The sequence below is a fragment of the Arachis ipaensis genome, chromosome B05 (assembly GCF_000816755.2).
Source record: "Arachis ipaensis cultivar K30076 chromosome B05, Araip1.1, whole genome shotgun sequence".
In the NCBI taxonomy this organism is placed as follows: Eukaryota; Viridiplantae; Streptophyta; class Magnoliopsida; order Fabales; family Fabaceae; genus Arachis; species Arachis ipaensis.
Window position 1 is genome coordinate 43,663,036 of NC_029789.2, and position 7,874 is coordinate 43,670,909.

General features: G+C 31.7%; 1 long non-coding RNA gene across 1 annotated transcript; it reads left to right on the forward strand.

Annotated features, from left to right (window-relative positions):
• LOC107643615 lies at window positions 3,752–6,444 on the forward strand. Its single transcript, XR_001620951.2, has 2 exons — window positions 3,752–4,141; window positions 4,286–6,444. It is a non-coding gene; the product is annotated as an uncharacterized LOC107643615 (long non-coding RNA).

Here is a 7,874-nt window from a genome sequence, read left to right on the forward strand (position 1 = left end):
TATACTAACATTGATAGTGGTAAATTGATATTAATATCAATAATTAATTTCTATAATTATTTTTGTACTACTAATTGCTATAAATATGATACTAACATTAACAGTGGTAAGTATATAGTGTTTCTTTTGCGATTTGTGAGTCTAAATCTAACAAGCAAAGCATTTTTTTTCTAATTTGTTATTCTTCTTTGATTCAGCAATTGTTTCCAAGTAGTTTTGTAGGTCTTGTTCAAGTCTCATTCCCTCCACGCTTTCTACGTTTGTCCAAAAATATTCGAAGTGTAGCATCTAATAAGATTGATTTTTCTCAATTTTGAAAAATTCGTTCAAATTTGAAGATGCAATTTCAAAGATTGGTACTATATTTAAATTTTCTTCTCTTAAATTTTTTTATTAAAATAATTTTATAACATACTCTNNNATTTTTAAACCCTAAAGAAAATTCTAAAAAACTCTAAAAAATCATAAAAATACCCTAAAAACCCTGAACAGCCAAAAAAATCCTAAATGTCCTAGAAAAGCATAAAAATCTTAGAAAAAACCCTAAACAAACCCTAAAAATCCTAGAAATCCCTAAAAAACTCCAAAAATTCTAGAAAACCCTAAAAATCTAGAAAATCATAAAAAAACCTTAGAAAACCCAAGAAAAAGCTGAAGAACACTAGAAAACTAAAAAAATCCTAAAAAACCCTAAAAACCTAAAAAAATCCTGAAAAATATTAGAAAACCCTAAAAATCCTAGAAAATCATAAAAATCCTAGAAATTTTTAAAAAACTCTAGAAAATCTTAGAAATCTCAAAAAAATCCTAAAAACTTTAGAAAACCTTAAAAATTCAAAAAAACTCTGAAAAACACTAGAAAACTCTAAAAAACCATAGAAAACTCTAAAAAAGCTCCTAAAAATCCTAGAAATTCCTAAAATCCTTAGAAAACTCGAAAAAACCTAAAAATTCTAGAAAACCATAAAAATCCTGAAAACCGTGCAAAATCCTAAAAATTCTAGAAAACCCTAAAAAATCTTAGAAAACAAAAAAAACCTAAAAATCCTAGAAAACCAAAAAAATCCTAGAACACCCTAAAAAATCCTAAAAGTCCTAAAAATCCTACAAAACCCTAAAAAAGCCTAGAAAATCATAAAAAACTCTAGAAAACCCAGAATACCCTAAAAAACCCTAAAATCCTTAGAAAAGCAAAAAAATCATAGAAAAATTTAAAAAAAACTCTAGAAAACCCAAGAAAATTCAAGAAAACCCTAAAAACCCTAGAAAACTCTAAAAAAAATCATAAAAAACTCAAAATCCTAAAAATCCGTGAAAAACTCAAGAAAACTCTAAAAAACTCAAAAAATCCTGTAAATCCCTAAAAACCCTAGAAAACTTTAAAAAACCCTAGAAAACTTTAAAAAACCGTAGAAAATCATAAAAACCCTAGAAAACTATAAAAATCCTAAAAAACCCTAGAAAACCATAACAAACCCTAAAAACCCTAGAAAACTCTAAAAAACCAAAAAAATCCTGATAACCATAAAAATCCTAGAAAACTTAAAAAATGATAAAAAAAAACCCCTAAAAAATCTAAAAAAATCCTAGAAAACCCTAAAAAATCTTAGAAACCCCTAAAAAAAACTCTAAAAACCTTAGAAAACCCTAGAAAACCCAAAAAATCCTAGAAAACCCTTAGAAAATACTTAGAAAACCCTAAGAATCCTAGAAAACGCTAAAAAAATACTAAAAATCCCAGAAAACCCTAAAAACCCTAGAGAACGTTAAAAAAATTTAAAAAAACTATAGAAAACCCTAGAAAAACTTTACGGTTTTTGGGTTTTTAGGGGTTTTAGGGTTTCTATGGTTTTTAGGATTTTCTAGGATTTTTTAGGGTTTTCTAGGGTTTTCAAGAGTTTTTTTACAGTTTTCTATGATTTTTATTATTTTCTAAGATTTTTAGGGTTTTTTTTACGGTTTTTAGGGTATTTCGGGTTTTTTATGGTTTTGTAGGGTTTGTAAGAATTTTTACAAATTGTTAAGGTTTTCTAGGCTCTTTAAGGTTTTTTAGGGTTTTCTTGGATTTTCAGTGCTTTTTAGGAATTTTTAGGGTTTTCTAGGATTTTTCCAGAGTTTTTTAAAGTTTTCTTGAATTTTTATGATTTTCTAGGGTTTTCAGGATTTTTTAGGGTTTTCTATGATTTTTAGGAGTTTTTATGGTTTTTTAGGGTCTTTTAGGATTTCTAGGGTTTAGGATTTTCTAGAATTTTAAAAGTTTTCTACGGTTTTTAGGATTTTTTTTAGGATTTTCTAGGATATTTAGGATTTTTTTTTGTTTTCTAGGATTTTAGAGTTTTCTAGGATTTTTAGTATTTTTTAGGGTTTTCTAGAATTTTTAGAGTTTCCTAAGATTTCTAGTTCTTTTTAGTATTTTCTAGGGTTTTTTTATGGTTTTCTATGATTTTTAGGATTTTCTAGGGTTTTTTTATGTTTTCTAGTGTTTTTCCAGAGTGTTTTAAAGTTTTCTAGAATTTTTATGATTTTCTAGGGTTTTTAGGATTTTTTTAGGGTTTTTTTAGGATTTTTAGTGGTTTTTTAGGATTTTTAGTGATTTTTTTAGTGGTTTTTTTAGGGTTTTTTTAAGATTTTTCTAGGGTTTTACGACAAACAATATTGTTTCTTACAAAAGATACAACGATGTTAGCATTATCATTGTGGATTGAAATTAGTTCCACCCACTTTAAAACATAGTCAACCATTAACAAGATGTAAAAAAATCCATTTGAACTAGAAAATGGTCCCATAAAATCAATATATCCCAAACCAACATGTTAGGACATTTTATCACTTTGGGATGTATTTTCAAATTTTTGACATTGATGCAAGATTAACAAAAATGGTTTGCATCTTTGAATAATTTGGGCCACCAAATTTACAATCTAATATCTTCCTAGTAGTTTTTTGAAGTTAAAGTGGCTTTCAATTTCAAATGAGTGGCGAAATTGAAGAATGAATTAGAATTTAGTTTTTCACGCACACTTTTGAATTATTTGGTCTCCACATCTCCACAACTAAAATCATCCTAAATACAATATTTAAAATCCCTCTTCAACTTATCTTTTTAATGTTTTGAAAAATTTGGAGGAAAGATATGGGATACCAAATAATTTGTAATAGGTGCAAACTATGGAGTATTATGAGATATTGCATGCAGATTATAAAAGAGGGAATGAATCAATTAACACGTCTATAAAATTGATAGTTAAAAGTCGTTAGATAATAATTTAGTTAAACATGTCAAATCATCTAACGATTTTCAAATAATTTGTTAAAAATATTAGGGAAAAGTATAATTTTTGTTCTTAAAATTTGTTAAAAATCTAAAAAATACTCCTAAATTTTATTTTGTTTTAATTTTGTCCCAAAAATTTTTTATTTGCATCAAATATATCTCTGGTGGCTAATTTTTCAAAAAAAATTTAGGATGAATTTAGTAATACACAAAAATAACTTTCTATACAAGCAAAGAGACATAGGTGTCATGCATTATTACTGAATTGGTTCTAAATTTTTTAAAATTTTTGAAAATTTAACTATCAATAGCATATTTAATGCAAATAGAAAAACTTCAAAAATAAAATTAAAACAAAATAAAAATTAAAAATATTTTAAAATTTTTTAACAAACTTCAGAAATAAAAAACATACTTTTTTATTATTATTGTTATTATTATTATTATTTTGGAAGGAATTGCTCCAACGGCTAGCTTCTATCCTCTATTCCTCCAACGGCTAGCTTATTCCAACCGTTCAGATTTGTTGACCGTTTAAATTCCCAGACTCAAATTTAAATTCTCGTTTGGAAAATATACACGTTACAAATTATATCCCAGTCGAGAATTTCTCAAATCTTCCTCCTCCTTCTTCTTCGTCACTATCATTCTGTTCCTACTCAATTCGTGGCCATGCCTTCTAACAACAAGTCCTTGCCATCAGTGGCATCAAATTCAAACCCTAGCCCAGCCCTAGAAGAAGTTCAGAAATCAGCAACCCTATGAGGAAGAGTTTTACCGGAAACCCATTCTCTATGCCCTCCCTAGTCGCAAACCCTACTAGTTCTAGATCCGTTTTCCCCAACACTCCCGCCAACAGTCCTTCAGGTTCCTTTCCTTTTTTCCTTTCCCTCTTTTAATTTTTTTTCCGCTCCTATTTACTTATTACTGGTTGTTTGAAATGTGCTTAGATTTATGTTCAAAAGATTTTTAATTTTCAATTTGTGGTTTTGGACTTTTGGTATCCTGTAGATTTTCAGGTAAGGAACAGTGTTGCGGGCAGAGAAAGAGGGGGGGGGGGTCTTTGCGGTACGTTGATGACAAAGAAAATGGGAAAGATCAGACATTGAAGCCCGGGAAGGTTCGATCACCAGCTGCTTGCTTGAAGGGCTCAAAGAATTTCATGTCTCCGACCATCTCTGCTTCCTGCAAGATTATTGAATCTCCGAGGAAAAAAGTGCTGATTGAGAGGAATGGGCCAGTTCAAGATTCTGTTCCATCTGCAGAGGCCAAAAACAACGTTCGCAAGGTAACTTTTGCAGAACCCTTGGAATGTGGTGGCTTGCAATCAAAGACCACCTTGATCTAGAAGAGAGAAAACCTGATTCTATATTTGATGGGGTTCCAAATTTTGAGGAATCACATAGTAGCCGCTCTAGTTTGACATCTGAGGAAGATTTGAGTGATGAAAGTGAAACTGTCCATGATATCAGTGTTCCTTTGGTTCCAAATAATGACACTGATTTGTCATTGAGGCTGAACATGATCTGAATGTTCCTTTGGTTCTAGAGGATGATAAAATTGAGACAGAACCTTCATTTGAAACTATCAAGCTTAGTCCTACCCCACCTCCAGCTTCATCTACAGCAACCATCTTAGCTCCTCTTGATGCCGATCCCTTGATGCCACCTTACAATCCTAAAACAAACTATCTCTTCCCTAGACCGCAGTTACAGAGGATTCTCAGTCCGAAGAAGCTTCACAGAAAGAAGCAGAGGAGGTCTCTTCGGATGAGGCAGTTATGGAGGAAGGAAAGCCAAAGTTCTGATGAACCAAGTCCTGCAGAGGGAACCATTGAAGCCAACCCTAAGCGCCGCTTCTCTATGAAATAATTGGCTTTGGTCTGATTATTCTCCTCTCATTTGCTGTTCTCTCCATCTCAGTCATCAATTCTCCGGTGGTTCATCATACATGTATGAGGCTTATGAAGCGTCTCAACTTTCAGATTTTGCAAGGGCCAACTTTGATCAATTCACCCAGTTTGCAAAAGCAAAATTCGATTGTTTAGCTCAGAGTGGAATCCGGTTTATTAAGTCCTTAACGATCTGAGCTGATATCCAAAGTTAGAGGACTACAAATTCATAGTTTGGCCCAGTTGCAATACTACAACTTGACCGTTGTGCCGGATCATGTTGTGGTTAATCAGTACCATGTATTTCGTAGGGGCAAAAATGAAGTTGTTGATGCCGAGATTGATGCTGAAAGTGCTTTAGATGCTCCACAACCAGAGCAGTCTTTGCAACTGACTGAAGCGGGAAATTCAGATGCAAAGCAAGAACAAGAAGGCAACGTTTATTTCAATGTTGAAGGTGTTTCAGAATTGGATGAAGTACTTAAGGGCTAAGCAGGAATTACCAGAGCAGGTAGGCTTTGCAACTGGCTGAAGCAGAAATTTCAGAAGCAATGCATTTACAAGAAGAGGATGCTCACTTCTTCAGTTTTTTCTTACCTCTTTCACTAGGAGATGGTGCCAGGTTCAATATTGAAAAACCAAGTAACGAAGGTCTAGAGAATTTGCCTAGTTTAGTCTCAGGAGTTGAAAAAATTTATGCAACAGTAGATGCTGCAATCACCAGGAATGAAAGGAGATCTGAAACAACTGACATAACTCCACGTATGATGCTATATTTGCTGCTCTGTGGAGGTGCACTTATAATTGCTCTTGTATCTTTCAAGTTTTCAAGGAAAGGTAAAATCGGAAGCAAAAGGGTCACCAGATCTGTGGAGCAACCTTTGATTGGTAAGGAGTTGCATGCCAACAACTTCATTGCAAACTCTGAACAAAAAGCAAATTTCTCCAGAGAAGTCATCTCTCAGGAATGGACCCACAGAAATGGACGTGCTTGAACTTGAAGAGCATATTGCCCTTCAGAAATGAGCAGCTTTCAGCAGGGTTTCATCCCAAACCAGTCGGATGAAGATCATAGCGTAGAGAAGAAGCGCAAGAAGCACTATAGGAGAGAATCTTGGGCCTCTTCAGACTATTCCATGGGTTCGACATCATCCTATGGAAGCTTAATATTGTACGAGAAAATTCCAAGCAAGCAGGTATGTATTTTATTTCCCTTTATTTTATTGTCACAAAACCTAACAAAACATGTATCTTTCATCCACTATAAATTTGTTTCTTATAAAAACTCTAAAAACACTATTCATGGATCGGATCCGTATTTATTCGAATTCGATCTGAAAATTGCGGATATGGATCCGATTCGCAAGACTTTCGGATCGGATCAGCACACTAATCGGATCGCATTGCGAATTTTTTGTTGGTATCTGCATATCTGTGTATCCGCAAAAATAAAGAAATAATAAGTAAATATTCTTTTTATGTTTTATTTCAACTAATAATTATCATATATATGCTGTATTATTCTAATTTATTATTTAAGAGTAAACATATTTAAAAGAATGGAAAAAACGAATTTTATTGATATTTTTTTAATTTTAGAAATATTTTTGTGTTTTGCGGATATATCCGATATCCGATCCTCAAACATCCAACCTTAAAAAACTACGGATATTGCAAAATTTCGATCCGATCCGCGTTCAAAACCCTAAAAACCCTAAAAAACCATAATAAAATCCTAAAAAATCCTAGAAAACTCTAAAAAACTAGAAAACCCAAAAAACCCTAAAAATCCTAGAAAACCATATAAACCCTAGAAAGCCATAAAAACTAAAACCATAAAACCCGAGAAAACTTTAAAAAACTCTAGAATACCCTAAAAAACCCTAAAAAATCATAAAAATCCAAAAAAAACCCTAAAAACCTAAAAAACCCTAGAAAGCTATAAAAAACTAAAAACTCTAAAAACCTTAAAAATCCTAGTAAATCGTAAAAAAAAATCCTAAAAATCCTAGAAAAACCCTAAAAAACTCTAAAAAACTCTGGAAAACCCAGAAAAATCCTAAAAAAATCTTAAAAAACCCTAAAAACCCTAGAAAACCATAAAAATACGAGAAAACTTTAACAAAACCCTAAAAACCCAACCCAAAAAAATCCTAGAAAATCCTAAAAAACCTTAAAAATCTAAGAAAACCAAAAATCCTAGAAAATCATAAAAACACGAGAAAACTTAACAAAATCCTAAAAACCTAAACCCTAAAAAAACCCTAAAAACTCGAGAAAACCCTAGAAAACTCTAAAAAACCCTAGAAAACCATAAAACCCGAGAAAACTTTAAAAAACTTTAGAATACCCTAGAAAACCCTAAGAAATCCTAAAAACCCTAAAAAACCCTAAAATTCCTAGTAAATCGTAAAAAATCCTAGTAAATCCTAGAAAACCCTAAAAACCCTCGAAAACCATAAAAATCTTAGAAAATTTTAAAAAAATCTAGAAAACTCTCGAAATCCCAGAAAAATCCTAAAAACCCAAAAAAATCATGAAAAACACTAGAAAACTCTAAAAAACCTTAACAAACCCTAAAAACCGTAGGAAATCCTAAAAATCCTAGAAAACCATAAAAAAACTGTAAAACCCCTAGAAAACCCTAAAGTCCCTAGAAAACTTTTAAAAACTCTAGAAAACCCTAAATAACCCTAAAAACCCAAGAAA